General features: G+C 47.0%; 1 long non-coding RNA gene across 1 annotated transcript in view; it reads right to left on the bottom strand.

The window, feature by feature from the left end:
* LOC142501293 (uncharacterized) overlaps nt 1-16,316 on the bottom strand; it is a 67,562-nt gene that overhangs the window by 1,828 nt on the left and 49,418 nt on the right. The gene's annotated exons all lie outside the window — the stretch shown is intronic.

The raw sequence follows: 16,316 nt of genomic DNA on the forward strand, positions 1-16,316 counted from the left end.
GCTGAAATCAATGCGGTTCAGCTCAGGTGACCCCCTGCTCCCGCACACTATTATAAAAAATGTAATTAAAGCTGCTTCATTACCATAATGGATACCCGCAACGGTTAATAAATTATTGTGATTTTGATAATAGTGTACATGAGCAGGGGGTATTGGTTTCAGCCTCGGGAACCCCCTAATTCCTCAGATACAGGCCTCGTTACGGGGTGCCGGTATCCCAGTGCAGGATGTTAATCCCCCGGTTATGTGAGCAGTGACACGGAGAATATTAACATGGCAGAGATATCGACACCCCATACCAGGGCCTGTATCTCATAAAGTAGGGGGGCCCCGAGACTGAAATCAATGCAATTCAACTCAGGAGACCCCCTGCCCCCACACACTTTGATCAAAATGTGTATAGAAAATGCTTAATAATTTTTGCAGCTACCCGCTAAGGCAACAAAGGTGTTAAAATAGTGTCCCCTGAGTTTTGTGGTTTTAGATGCATGTCCCCTTAGGTTCCTGGGGGTATCTGTGGGAGAGACCATGGAAGGAATTAACCCCTTCACTATAATAGCGTTGTTAATTACTTTATTAGATAATTATTTTATTATAGATATATATAGAGATTGATAATCCCAAACTAGTGCTTCCCAGTACTAAACAACACCATCCTCTTTAGAGAACAAAATGTGATTCCATATATATATATATATATAGTATAACAAGGAACTTGTTGCTGTTTTTCAGGTGCTATTTAGAGTAACATGAAAACAACACAGTGCCCCTTCTTGTAGGAATGTCCTTATCCATATAACTGAGGTTTTACAGCACTGGTAGCAAATGGGGGTAAAGGATATATGGGAGCAATGGGTGAGTATGATAAGTCCCGAATAATATGCCGCCCAAATTGCTCCCTCCTTAGTATAAGCATTTGTCTGGAAAAACCCTCTTGTATCAGACTCCAATGAAATGTAACATCCAGAGATGTATAAGGCAAATGAAATCCCTTGTAGTGAATTGTGTCCTTACTGCACCGGCAGGTAGATCAACAGCAGAGTTCCTTCAGCATGCGTGCCGCTCCGCATGAATGAAGCACGTAAGACAGATGAAGAGCCTCAGTAAGCAGGACGCGGAAAGCACAGCAAAATCCACGAAGAAAACGGGAGCCAGACCAAAGTGCTGGCTCGTGGATTTTGATTTTGAATTATTTTATTATATCATTGCTATGGTATTGTAGGGGTTAAGTGCTTCTGCTACCCACCCAGGAGATCTAAACACCCACCCTTGAGCAAATCGCCCCCCTTCACCCCAACCGTTGTACACATTCATTGTCAATATGGTTAAAATACCCACAATATGTGCATGGATTGCCAGAATTACAAATAATGGGCCTACTAAAATTATTTTTAACAAATGTTTCTATTTATAAATTTCTATAAATCTTGTTTTTTTACAATGAAGCCATTATGTTTAACACTGGTAATCGATGTCTACAGTATGGCCTGGGATTTACACAATCATCATGACTGATCAACCTCCTCATGATGTTGTAAAAACAATATAATAGTTTACAATGTCTAAATACTATAATAATAATAATAATAATAGCATGTTCTTGTATAGCGCTACTAGTTTTATGTAGCGCTTTACAGAGACATTTTTGCAGGCACAGGTACCTGCCCCATGGAGCTTGCAATCTATTTTTTGGTGCCTGAGGCACAGGGAGATAAAGTGACTTGCCCAAGGTCACAAGGAGCCGATGCTGAGAATTGAACCAAGTTCCCCTGATTCAAACTCAGTGCCAGTCAGTGTCTTTACTCACTGAGCAACTTCTTCTTCTCACACTATATTAAAAGAGGCAAACACATGGCAATTTTTGGAATCACACGTTCTTGCGAGACGTTTCATTCTACCCCCTATATAAAGCGGCCATGTGCTTCAGCGTGTGCCAGTGCTGTCGGGAGGGAGACATACTGGGGTTGGTGGTAGGAGGAGAGATTTGGTGATGTGAGCGACTTGTTGGTGATTAGTGAGTGATTTATCTTTTGCTATTCTATTAGTTTTCATATTTTATTGTCTTGTTAGTGTGAAAGTACTTTGTTAGTGTGTCTTTTATTTTCTATTTGTGAGTGACTGAGTCAGTGTTTGAAATCGAGAAGGGACGTGGGAGTGGTGGAGCGGCGGTGGCTGCAGGAGTGGTGGTGGCTAGAGGAGTGGTGGAGTGTGGAAGAGGAGTGGCATGTGCAGTTGCGGGCCGTGTTGCTAGTGCAGGTACGGGCCGTGCTGCCAGGTGCGGAAGTCCAGCAGTAGCATCATGGCTCATGGACAGCTAGAGGGTATCGGAAGTAGTGGACAGGGAGAGAGGGCTAGTTTAGAGCATACGACCACTGAGGTCGAGCAGGATGATGCCTCCAGCCCGCAAGCAGCGTGTCGAAGGCGAAAGAAACATCCGCTTTTCTCATAGAGAAAATTATATCCTGGTTGATGGTGTAATGGCTTCATTTAATCAACTCTATGGCCCATTGGCATGTAAGAACATAAATCATATAATGGTATCAAATAATCAAATAATTGGTACTTCAACAAATCTGACCTCTCCTACACTGACCCGACTACACGACTACCACTCTGCACTCTGGATGTGTCTGCTCGGCTGTTGGTCGGTGGCTATCAATATCCCCACCTCAGCCTCACAGTCCCGCCTTGTTTGTGGTGAGCACTCCATGACAATAGGTGCCCGCAGCGGTGCCTTACATTTTCAGCAGAATTGTTATTCTTTTCAACCGGAGTGCTACAACTAATACCAAAACCATGACGGACCTAACTATTACGAGAACATGCATAATAAAGACCTGGCTCTAGCAGATTACATGCCACAAAGTAACTATCTGTATCCGCCTCAGTGCATATCCAAACTATTATGGAGCAAGCAACTATCTGAACGAGCTGAACCCACAGAAAAACCAATTGATCGACTACAGCAGCTACGTCCACAACACCTCTTGCATGACTGCACAGAATATGCAGGTAACTAAAAAATGTTACTTTATACAATCTGTGAATCACTTCACAGATGGAGAGACTGGAAACGTGGGCAGATAAATGGCAGATGAGGTTTAATACAGATAAATGTAAGGTTATGCATTTGGGATGCAAGAATAAAAAGGTGAATTACAAATTAAATGGAGATATATTGGGGGAATCCTTGATGGAAAAGGATTTAGGAGTGCTTGTAGACAGCAGGCTTAGCAATAGTGCCCAAAGTCATGCAGTAACTGCAAAGGCAAACAAGATCGTATCTTGCATCAAATGGGCAATGGATGGAAGGGAAGTAAACATAATTATGCCCCTTTACAAAGCATTAGTAAGACAACACCTTGAATATGGAGTACAATTTTGGGCACCAATCCTAAGAAAAGACATTATGGAACTAGAGAGAGTGCAGAGAGAGCCACCAAATTAATAAAAGGGATGGATAATCTAATTTATGAGGAGAGTCTAGCTAAATTAGATTTATTTACATCAGAAAAGAGGCATCTAAGAGGGGATATAATAACTATATACAAATATATTCGGGACAATACAAGGAGCTTTCACAAGAACTATTCATCCCACGGGCAGTACAAAGGGCTCGGGCCATCCCTTAAGGTTAGAGGAAAGGAGATTTCACCCGCAACAAAGGAAAGGTTCTTTACAGTAAGGGCAGTTAAAATGTGGAATTCATTACCCATGGAGACTGTGATGGCAGATACAATATATTTGTTCAAAAAAAGTCTGGACATTTTTTTAGATAGGAAAGGTATACAGGGATATACCAAATAAGTATACATGGGAAGGATGTTGATCCAGGGATTAATCCAATTGCCAATTCTTGGAGTCAGGAAGGAATTTATTTTTCCCCTTATGAGATATCATTGGATGATATGACTCTGGGTTTTGTTGTTTGCCTTCCTCTGGATCAATAAGTAAGTATATATATAGGTTAAAGTATTTGTTGTCTAAATTTAGCATAGGTAGAACTTAATGGACGTACGTCTTTTTCAACCTCATCTACTATGTAACAATGTAACTTATTCCCGAATGACACACATACATATGCGTACCATTCATTACGCATGCGCGTACCATAGGGAAAAAACAGTTTTTGTTTATAAGTTTTGTTTGTGCCGTGCCCCTTTTACCTCTTCTCTGCCATATTACAGAGATCGCGGCGTGAAGAGCACCAGGTGCCAGAACAGACTTCTGAAAAAAGGTAAGAGGCAGTTAACGAGATCCGTGGCAATATTGTTAAATGTCCTGTGCAAGGCCGCTGTAAATAAGACAACTTCCTGTGCATCCCTTAAATGTCATTCAACAACGTTTATTCCCCTCTGTTTTAAAGCAGGTCGCCATTTTGACTTTTTGGAATTTATGTAATATGTGGAGCAATGCAGTGCACATATTCATAATTAGTTGTGTACTTTGCCTATGGATCCATTATGATGTGTTTGATCGGCTCTGTAGAGGGAGAAAGGGGGTGGCCCGGTATTAAAGGGGTTGCACCCCATATGGCCATCCCCTGACCTCACCAGAGAGACAAGGGGTTAACTGGACTGCGGTCCAGGGATGAGGTTTGCACCTTGTTGTACCTTGAAAATGTATGTTCCCCTGTTCCCATGTTTCATTATAAGCATGTATTTTAATGTTTTAAAGTGCATTTCTGTATCTCCAGTTCTGGAGGTCTCAGAGAGTTGATATTTGGCCAATATGTGGAGTCACTGTAGGCATTAAAAACTGGCAAAGGTCGACCCACTGAGCCCACCACAATGGAACTTATTAATATGTGTAGATATTAAAGTGTATATGTATTTTATTTTGGATCTGTTCTGAAAATGCAGACGCCATTTGCTGGGCTAATAAGTCATGAAGGGCAGACGGCTGAGTAGCCTAAGCACGGTGATCAAAAAGTAACTGCCTTGATTGTTACCCAATGTCTAGGGATTAAGTATTAGTCAATCAACAAACTCTGCCAGTCTAATTGTTACCTGAGGGCATGGGTTAGTCTGTGTCTCCACATTAGAGAGTGGATATAGATAATTGTTCACTAATAGGCTGTGTTCAATGTTAAGGATAGGGTTGCACAGGTATATAAACTGTGTAAACCCTACAGTTTTGAGTTGTGCTGGATTGCTGGAGTTGTGCTTCTGATACTATCTTGAATGTCACTGGATTGCTGGAGTTGTGTTTCTGATTCCACCTGGAATGTCACCGGATTTATGGAGAATTGCTTGCTGATACTTCTCCATTCCCCAACCCTAAGTAAGTGTTACCTTCTTGTCTGTTAATTGTACTATATTGATGTGTTCACCTTATTTAAGGAATCAATTATATTTTATTATATCTAAGCCTCGTTCAGTTCAACCCAGGTATTTGGTGTTCATTATATCTTGTCATAAGCTATCGTGACAAGCTCTATAATTAACAGGTGGCAAGCGGTGGGATTGAACTGGACCTGTGTTACAGTGTACTGTGGGATACTGTAACATAGTAGGAACTTGATGGTAATTGCAAGTTCCTGGGACTAAAGATATTGAACACACAGTAGTGCAAGAGTTAACACAAGTTGTAACACCACCTCACTGCTGCGACTGAACTATGAGCGAGGCTGAAGGCTCATCCAACATGTGGATCTGAGCTCAGCTGAAGGACAAGGGCCGTGAATATGGACTGCCCTATGAGAACCAGGAGGTGGAAGACATGGTTGACGCAATCGGTGACTATGAAGTCCGGCTTGCAGAGCCTCAGGATATGGCTCAGCTTGCCCTTTTACAGCCACCCGGAGATCAGGGAAGGAACCCAGTGCCGGGGCGGCGGAATCTCGGGGAGGGAACGAGTGCACCTCCCGGGAGCAATGCAACAGGAGGGGTACTGGTTGCTGCGGCTACCAGTCCGTTCACCCCTGAAATGTTGGCACTAATTAATGCATGGGGAGACAGAGGGACACCGGAGGAGCGGCTGCAGTTTATCACTATGCCAGTGAACAGACCCGCTTATTGCCCCCCTGTCCAACCCAACACAGATGAACTCAAGCTGGACCAGCACAGTCTCACCAAGTTCGTGGAAGGCACTGACCAGATTGACAGTTTCTTAAAGAACTTTGAAATGTAGTGCCGGCGGTACAAAGTGCTTCCCCAGCATAGGGTTGCACGTTTGCACCCCTTACTGTCCGGCTTAGCTAAGCAGACGATAATGGCGCTTCCAGATGAGTATGCTGATGACTACGAACACCTGAAAGAACTGTTATTGTTTCAGTACGGTTTTACCCCTGAAGCCTACCGGGGTAAATTCCGGCAGGAGGAGAGCCAGCCCCAGGAGTCCTATGTTACCTACGTGACCCGCATGGCTTTGTACGGGATACGCTGGGTGGAGGGCTATGAGGCACGGACTTACCAATGCCTGCTGGACCTCATCTTTCAGGAGCAGCTCATGGAGAAGTGCCCGCCGGTGGTGAGGGTTTGGGTGTACGACAAGAAGCCCAAGACTTACCAGGAGGCGGCGAGGCTTGCAGATGACTATGTGGCCAGCCGAGCCCTGCTGACCGCCAAACCAGTAGCCAAGGCAGCGATGGTGGCAGCACCAGCCAGAAAGTCTGCCAATACCCCACAGTGGACTCAGAGGCCGCCTGCGGGCAGCAGTCCACCGAAGGCGGGGGAGCTTCAGCACGAGTGCCAGTGCTACAACTGCAACCGCCCTGGTCACATCAGACCAGATTGCCCGGAACCCCTGCGTTCCAGCGGACTCCATCAGGGGCAACGCATCCCAGCTGCAAAGCCGGTAGCCCGCGTGCGGGTGGCTTCCACCACAGACTCCGGACCGGTCCTGGAGACAACTCCCAGCGAGACGTCCCATGCCACCCCTGTCCCGGTTTCATCGGTGCCTACAGCCAGGAGCGGAGGACATCTCAGCGTGGACCTGCAGCAGACGGATGGCCGGAGCAGACATCTCACCCCGGTCACAGTCGGTGACCGGCAAGCAGTCGGCTTGCTGGATTCAGGAGCTGCAGTGACCCTGGTCCGACCTGATATGGTCCGGCCAGAGGAATTGATCCCAGGCCCTGGGATACAGATCACTGTGGCCGACGGAGAGCCACGTTTCCTGCAAGTGGCCAGAATCTTTTTGGATTGGGGGGAGGGCCAGGGTGTGTGGGAGGTGGGGGTTTTACCCGGTTTGGATGCCGATGTTCTTCTTGGCAACTATCTGGGACCGATGACCTGCACCTATGACCGAGTGCCCGAGCCTGCTGCAGTGGCGGCGGTTACCCGGAGCCAGACAGCGGCAATGGCGGCGGCGCCAGTCCCCCAGCCTTTGGGACCAACGTTAGCGGAGGACGCAGAGGAGCCCGGGGCGGTAAGCCAGGATCAGTTGCAACCACCGACTGACTTACTGTTCCTTCTCACCCTTCCCCATTCCCCTGACAATAACATGACTGGGGGGTGGCCAGAATTAGGAGCCCAGTTTAGGGAGGCAGTGAAGGCAGACCCTACCCTGGCCGGCGTGAGACTTCGGGCGACCGAATCTCAGGCAGGGGAGGGCACTGAGCGCTGCCTATGGTATAAGGGACTCCTGTATGGAGAAGAAGGGAACCCAGGGATAGAGGAGGGATTGACCAGTAAGCAACAGCTAGTAGTGCCCCAGGGGTACCGACAGCAACTGTTACGGGTAGCTCACTCTATTCCGTTAGCGGGACATCAGGGGGTCAACGGAACATGAGCCCGGTTATTACAGCGTTACTACTGGCCGGGGGCATCTCGAGATGTGGGCAATTTCTGCCACTCTTGTGATGCCTGCCAGAGAGTGGGTAAGGCGGGCGACCGTGTGAAGGCACCCCTGAAACCCTTACCGATAATAGGGGAACCCTTCCAGAAAGTAGCGATGGATCTTGTAGGACCCCTTATGATTTCTAGCAGGGAGGGAAACACTGTGGAGCAGGTGGAGATAGGGGCACAGTTGAGTGCTAGGCAGAAGGGAGAAGCAAGGGACATGCTAGCTAAGTATGGGGCCCTCTTCACTGACATGCCAGGGACCACACATCTCACAAAACACCCAGTGCTCACAGGGGACCTGCGGCCTCTGCATAAGCACGCTTATAGAGTGTCAGCAGAGGTCAAGACCAGTATGGAGAGGGAGATAGAGGAGATGCTGACCCTAGGGGTTATTACTCCGTCCCAGAGTCCTTGGGCAAGTCCGGTAGTCCTAGTTCCTAAGAAGGACAAGACCACCCGGTTTTGTGTGGACTACCGCTTGCTCAACGCTGGGACGGTGTCAGATGCCTATCCCATGCCCCGCATGGATGAGTTACTAGATGAACTCGCCAGGGCAAAGTATCTGACCACCATGGATTTGAGCAAAGACTATTGGCAAATCCCACTGACCCTGGAGGCTAAGGAGAAGTCAGCATTCATCACTCCAAGTGGCCTCTATGAGTTTTTAGTGATGCCATTTGGGATGAAGAATGCCCCGGCTACCTTCCAACGCCTGGTCAATAGGTTACTGGAAGGGATGCAGAGCTATGCCAGGGCTTACTTAGATGATATTGCTGTCTTTTGTAATTCCTGGGACTCCCATTTAGGACATGTAGCTGCGGTGCTAGATAGGATCAGGGAGGCTGGGCTTACCTTGAAACCCACTAAGTGTATGGTAGGGATGGCAGAGGTCCTGTACTTAGGGCACAGGGTGGGTGGAGGGCACCTCAAACCAGAGCCAGCCAAGGTAGTGGCCTTTTCCAAAGACCAAGAAACAGGTCATGCATTTTTGGGCACCGCAGGGTACTATAGGAAGTTTGTCCCACAGTACAGCGCCATGGCCAAACCCCTGACTGTTTTGACTAAGAAGCAACTGCCTGTGCTTATCACCTGGACTCCTGCCTGTGAAACTGCTTTCCAGGCACTGAAAATTGCGCTTGCTGGGGCCCCCATACTGGCTGCCCCAGACTATACCAAACATTTCCTCATACAAACTGATGCCTCGGACTATGGCATTGGGGCTGTGTTGAGCCAAGTGGGGGACGACGGTAGAGAGCACCCTGTGGTGTACCTCAGCCGAAAACTACTTCCCAGAGAGGTGGCCTATGCTGCCATTGAGAAAGAGTGTTTGGCCATTGTGTGGGCACTCAAAAAACTCCAGCCCTATGTGTATGGAAGGGCTTTCACGGTCCTCACAGACCACAACCCCTTGAGTTGGCTGCAGAGGGCATCAGGGGAGAATGCCAAGTTGCTAAGGTGGAGCTTGGCCTTGCAAGAGTTTGAGTTTACTATTCAGCACAAAAAGGGTAGTGAAAACAGCAATGCTGATGGACTTTCACGTCAGGACTATCCCTCTAAGACTGAGTTCGTTAAGGGTGCCAGCAGTGCCCCACTCCCCGATAGGGCCAGTGGGCCACAGGTCACCCATTAAGAAGGGGAGGTGTAGAGGGAGAAAGGGGGTGGCCCAGTATTAAAGGGGTTGCACCCCATATGGCCATCCCCTGACCTCACCAGAGAGACATGGGGTTAACTGGACTGCGGTCCAGGGATGAGGTTTGCACCTTGTTGTACCTTGAAAATGTATGTTCCCCTGTTCCCATGTTTCATTATAAGCATGTATTTTAATGTTTTAAAGTGCATTTCTGTATCTCCAGTTCTGGAGGTCACAGAGAGTTCATATTTGGCCAATATGTGGAGTCACTGTAGGCATTAAAAAACTGGCAAAGGTCGACCCACTGAGCCCACCAGAATGGAACATATTAATATGTGTAGATATTAAAGTGTATATGTATTTTATTTTGGAGCTGTTCTGAAAATGCAGACGCCATTTGCTAGGCTAATAAGTCATGAAGGGCAGACGGCTGAGTAGCCTAAGCATGGTGATCAAAAAGTAACTGCCTTGATTGTTACCCAATGTCTAGGGATTAAGTATTAGTCAATCAACAAACTCTGCCAGTCTAATTGTTACCTGAGGGCATGGGTTAGTCTGTTAGTTTGTGTCTCCACATTAGAGAGTGGATATAGATAATTGTTCACCAATAGGCTGTGTTCAATGTTAAAGATAGGGTTGCACAGGTATATAAACTGTGTCAACCCTACAGTTTTGAGTTGTGCTGGATTGCTGGAGTTGTGCTTCTGATTCCACCTGGAATGTCACCGGATTGATGGAGAATTGCTAGCTGATACTTCTCCAATCCCCAACCCTACGTAAGTGTTACCTTCTTGTCTGTTAATTGTACTATATTGATGTGTTCACCTTATTTAAGGAATAAATGATATTTTATTATATCTAAGCCTCGTTCAGTTCAACCCAGATATTTGGTCTTCATTATATCTTGTCATAAGCTACCATGACAGGCTCATCCTGTGTTTGTGACTTAGATAAATGGCTGGGAATGCAGCAGATTTATAGCTAATATGTAACATTATGACGGCTATGTCATGTTATCTGGCACTGGGTATATAACATTGTTGCAATGACAGGAGGTCTGGCAAAACAAATGATTGTAGTTTGATCATTTTCACTCAATTATACTTAATATATGGTTGTTAAAGAAACAATTCATGCATAATAAATCACCCGTTCTACTAAAAAAAAAGTGGTAAAAAGATATGTGAAAAATCATTTTAGGTCACTGTGACAGGGTGAATGAACGTCACCAGCCATATACCTGGCAACTATGTTTAGGCTTGCAGTGCAGCAGTGACGAGATTAAGTTTCAGTTGAGAAGGGCTGCTTAATTAGTCTGACCCCAGCTGCATAATCAAAGTGTTTTGAAACCCCCAGGCTGTACACACATAGAAGTTAGCTGGTCAGGAGACAGGACTGAAATACTGAAGAGATTACTGCTATAAGGTCTGTTTTTTCAAAGTACATGTGTGATGAACTGTCTGTGTCCTGCATGCTGAAGAGAAGCTGCCTTGTTTTCTATGCTGAAGAGAAGCTATTTTGTTTTTGTCTGCTGAAGAGAAGCTATTTTGTTTTTATATGCTGAAGAGAAGCTATTTTGTTTTTGTGTGCTGTATATTTTTAGGCTCAATAAAGAAGCCTTATCAAGAGAACCCACGTGTGTGGTTGCATGTACCCTGCAACATATGATGTCAGAAGTGCCGGGATTTTGAGAGGCCCCTGCAGTTTAAGGGCCACACACACACACAAAAATGAGAAAAATGGAAGAATTTTTAAAAGAGTTTCTATGCGAGCAGACCAGACAGCAGGGGCTGTTAATGCAGGAGCAGACCAAACAACAGGGACTATTAATGCAGGAGCCAGCCCAACTACTATTGCAGCAGCAAACCCAGCTCCTAACCCAGCAGCAGTCAGCACAGGATGAGCGGATGGCCAAGCTGCTGACCAAATTCCAGGGGTCTGCCAGCCCAGAACTTGCGAACAAACCCCTGGTCCTTCTGAGGAAAATGGCTCCGAACGAGGATCCAGAGGCTTTTCTACTGACATTTGAAAGGGTTGCTAAAACTCAGGGCTGGGCTGCAGATCACTGGGCAACTGCTTTGGCCCAGCTCCTCATAGGAGAAGCCCAGGCCTCATATCAGCGCCTCCCAGCAGATCAGGCAATGGACTACCAACAAGTAAAAGCCGCCATACTGGATCGCTTAGGTCTGACCCCAGAGACCTACCGGCAGCAGTTCTGGAACTTGAAGTACACCGCTAAGATGAGACCCCGGGTCCTCGCTCAGCGGTTATTGGACTTGTGTACTCGCTGGATACAACCCGAGGAGCGCACTAAGGAGGCAATTCTTGAGCAAGTGGTGTTGGAACAATTCCTACAGATAATACCCCCTTCCGCACGCTCATGGGTAAAACGCCATGCTGCTGAAACCCTAGCTTTGGTGGTCCGACTCATTGAGAACTTCCTTGGGGCCGCAGATCAGGCGAGTGCCCTGGACCCGACGGATCCAACTTCACCAGCACTTGCGGAGACCCAAAGAGGGAGATTGGAACAACGGGGAAACTACGGCCCCTCCATGCGCAACCACCAAGTGCCACGAAAGGAGCAGTGCTTCCAACAAGGAAAAAGTCAAAACGCCGAGGCACCGCCGAGACCCTCATCCCCTTCCTGATGTTGGCTTGTCACCAAATGAGAGGAACTTCTGAGGACGTCGCCCACAGGACCCACCGGATGCCTGGTCTCCAGTATCCGGTCCAGCGGAGCGCTATCCACGGCCCCCTCCTGCGAGGGAACCCTCTCCATGTTCCGCCTGTGGAGAACAAGGCCACCGGCATGTGGACTGTCCACAGATGGATTGTTCCTTCAGCAGGACCATCGCCTCGGCCTTCACTGGAGAAAATTATATGCCCTGGCTACTTCCAGCCCAGGTTGGGGGAAAACCCGTCCAGGTCCTTGTAGATTCGGGCTCTGGGAAAACTCTGGTCTTCCAGGAACGGTTACCGCCTAACGTGTGTTCTTTTCACTCTCCATGGAGTTTAGAATGTATACACAGCGATGTAAAACGGTATCTGACGGCCAAAATCTGGCTACAGGTAAAAGGTCAGGAGGCCTACCTCGAAGTAGAAGTCGTCCTTGGCTCCCTGCCCCCGTTGTGCTCGGCCGGGACTGGCCTTTCTTTTCGGACCTAATGGCTCCAGTCTCTCACGAGGAGCCTTATTCTATGGCTCAGGAGAACCCTGGCAAACTGTTCCCTTTCTCGGCAGACCTTTTTCCCAGTAGACAGCGGGTTCAAAAGACTTGGAAGCAAAGACGCTCTGACAAACAGGACTGGTTGCAGAAATCTGGGTCTCAAGGTGACAATTCTAGTAGCCAGAAGTCACAAGTGATGGCTGGGGATGGCCAGAAGGAGTGGGATATGGGCCCTGTAGATTTACCAGACCTATACCTCCCTGATTTTTGCCAGAGGCAAAGGGAAGACCCAGTCCTTGCTAGACAGTATTATAAGGTGGCAAAAATTGATGAGCAGATATTGAATGCACAGGGGGTGATAGTATTCCCCCATTTTGAATTATCAATTGCTATCCTGTATAGGGTGAATAGGCAGACACAAACAGGGGAGGTCACCAGACAGATATTGGTTCCCAAGGCGTTTGTTAAATCTGTGTTCACTCTAGCCTATACTGTCCCTTGGGGTGGTCACCTTGGCAGGGATAAAACATTGGACCGTATTTCGTTCCGATTCTATTGGCCAGGGATGCATAGTGATATTGCTAAGATATGTGCGGCATGTGCCAGCTAACTAGTCCGAAGGGACAAAAAACAGCCCCTTTGGTTCCTCTACCCTTGGTGTCAGTTCCCTTTGAGAGGATTGGGGTAGACTTGGTAGGACCTCTAGAACCTTCTGCGAAAGGACACAGGTTTATTCTTGTAATAGTTGACTATGCAACAAGATATCCTGAGGCGTTCCCCCTGAGAACAGCAACGGCGAAGCAAGTAGCCAAAAGTTGTTGGAGCTGTTCTCACGGGTTAGACTTCCCCAGGTTATGTTGACAGACCAAGGTACAAATTTTATGGCTAAACTGATGCAGGATGTCTTAAAATTACTAGAGGTCAAGTCTGTTCGGACAGCGGTCTACCTTCCACAGACTGACGGATTGGTGGAAAGATTTAACCGAACTCTAAAAGGGATGCTGAGGAAATTTGTAGATTCAGAGAAGAGCGCCTGGGATGAACTTCTCCCTTTTCTGCTGTTTGCAATGCGGGAAGTTCCCCAGGCCTCCACTTGATTCTCTCATTTTGAACTGCTGTATGGCCACCAACCCCGGGGTATCCTAGACCTCCTAAAGGAGTCCTGGGAGGAACAGCGATCCCCTTCTAAGAATACCCTGCAATATGTATTGGACCTTAGGAAGGGCCTAGATGTGGTCGGCCATTTTGCTAGGGAGAATCTTAGATCAGCCCAGGAAAGTCAGGAGAGACATTACAATCAAAATGCTCGTATGAGAGTGTTTCACCCAGGAGATCCGGTGATGTTGTTGTTACCCAGTTGTGAGAGCAAACTCCTAGCCAAATGTCAGGGCCCATTCAAAGTACTCCGCCGCACGGGTGATGTGGATTACGAGATCGCTCAACCAGGGTCCAGGAAGGGTAAACAAATTTACCATGTGAACTTGCTGAAACCCTGGAAGATGCAGCGGTCTCTATTCATCCACCCGGTGGAGGAGGAAACAGACTTGGGTCCTCAGCCTCCACGGGAGAACATCGTGGGTGATGATAAAATCCCAATGGGTAGACAGTTGTCCTCTGAACAAAAAGGGGACTTGTTAGAAATAATTACACAATTCCATGATGCTTTTTTCTGATTTGCCAGGTCAAACTAATTTAATTTCACATGTGTTCGAGACAGCACCTGGGGTAAAAGTACGTTCCCGTCCTTATAGGTTGCCTGAAAGTCGTAGGGCCCTGGTAGAGAAGGAGGTACAAGAAATGTTACACTTAGGAGTTATTGAGGAATCATGCAGTGAGCGGTGCAGTCCACTAATTATGGTCCCTAAACCCGATGGGAAGGTAAGATTTTGTGTGGACCTCCGAAAGGTCAATGCGGTATCCAAGTTTGACGCATATCCAATGCCAAGGGTGGACGAGTTAATTGACACCCTTGGTAACGCGGAATATATATCCACGCTGGACTTAAAAGGATACTGGCAAGTACCTTTAGAGGAAAAGTCCTAGTGCAAAACAGCCTTTGCCACTCCCATGGGTTTATACCAGTTTGTGACAATGCCATTTGGAATGCATGGAGTCCAGCCACATTTCAGAGACTCATGGATAAAGTGCTGAGACCCCATAGGGCTTATGCCACAGCCTACCTAGATGACATTGTCATTTATAGTAATCACTGGCAGGCCCATCTAAATAGGCTGAAAGTGGTCCTCAAATCTCTGAGAGGCAGGGCTCACAGCCAACCCTAAGAAATGTGCCTTAGGTAAGGCAGAAACCAAATACTTAGGGTATGCTGTGGGAGGTGGCAAAGGAAGGCCACTAGCTGACAAGGTAGTTGCCCTGAAAGAAGTTCCGACCCCCCAAACAAAAACGCAGGTACGCTCTCTGATGGGTTTAGCAGGGTACTATCGGCGGTTCATCACCAACTACTCAGAAGTTGCAGCCACATTAACGGACCTCACAAAAAAGTGTGCCCCTACACAAGTGGTATGGTCAAGGGAGTGTCAGAGAGCCTTTGAGGACATAAAAAGGTGTCTATCAGAGGGTCCCATCCTTAGAAGCCCAGACTTCAACAGTTTGAGGGAGTGGAACATCCGATCCTTTTTTTGAGTAGGAAATTGTTCCCAAGGGAAAAAAACACTCAGTGATTGAGAAGGAGTGCCTCGCAGTTAAGTGGGCAATCGAGGCTTTGAGGCATTACCTGGTAGGAGTCCATTTTACTCTGGTGACGGACCATGCTCCATTGAAGTGGTTAAATAGTATGAAGGACTCCAATGCTAGATTGACCAGATGGTATATGGCCCTCCAACCCTTCTCATTTGAGATTCAGCACAGGCCTGGAAAAGAAAATGCAAATGCTGACTTCTTTTCTAGAGAAAGGGTGGATGGTCGGGCTTCAGCCGTGCGTGGCCCCAGCCACACACTAACAGGGGAGGAATGTGACAGGGTGAATGAACTTCACCAGCCATATACCTGGCAAACCTATGTTTAGGCTTGCAGTGCAGCAGTGACGAGGTTAAGTTTCAGTTGAGAAGGGCTGCTTAATTAGTCTGACCCCAGCTGCGTAATCAAGGTGTTTTAAAACCCCCAGGCTGTACACACATGCAGGCTAGCTGGTCAGGAGACAGGACTGAAATACTGAAGAGATTACTGCTATAAGGTCTGTTTTTCAAAGTACATGTGTATGAACTGCCTGTGTCCTGCATGCTGAAGAGAAGCTGCCTTGTTTTCTATGCTGAAGAGAAGCTATTTTGTTTTTGTGTGCTGTATATTTTTAAGGCTCAATAAAGAAGCCTTATCAAGAGAACCCGGGTGTGTGGTTGCATGTACCCTGCAACAGTCACAAACAAATGCAAACGTTATTAACATGTATTAGACAACTCTTACAATACAAAGACACATATGATGTCTGTTTTTATGCAGCTTAAATGTGTTCATAAAGGTGTGCATTTATAAGTAGCATGACCTATCTACTTATTTTAGATGTTGACAACTCACAGACAGATGATCATGTGAATGGAAGTATCCAAACACAGAAAAAGTTACACCTTTTACATACTCTTTACACATGCTGTAAACATGCTTTAGACTAGCGGAGCGCAAACTGGGGAGCGCGGGACATTATTGGGGGGGTGCCGCGGAGCATGAGGCCTCTGTAAATGTACTTACCGGCTTCAGTCCACGTATCTCCATGGCAACG

This window comes from Ascaphus truei, chromosome 8 (genome assembly GCF_040206685.1).
Source record: "Ascaphus truei isolate aAscTru1 chromosome 8, aAscTru1.hap1, whole genome shotgun sequence".
Taxonomy (NCBI): Eukaryota; Metazoa; Chordata; class Amphibia; order Anura; family Ascaphidae; genus Ascaphus; species Ascaphus truei.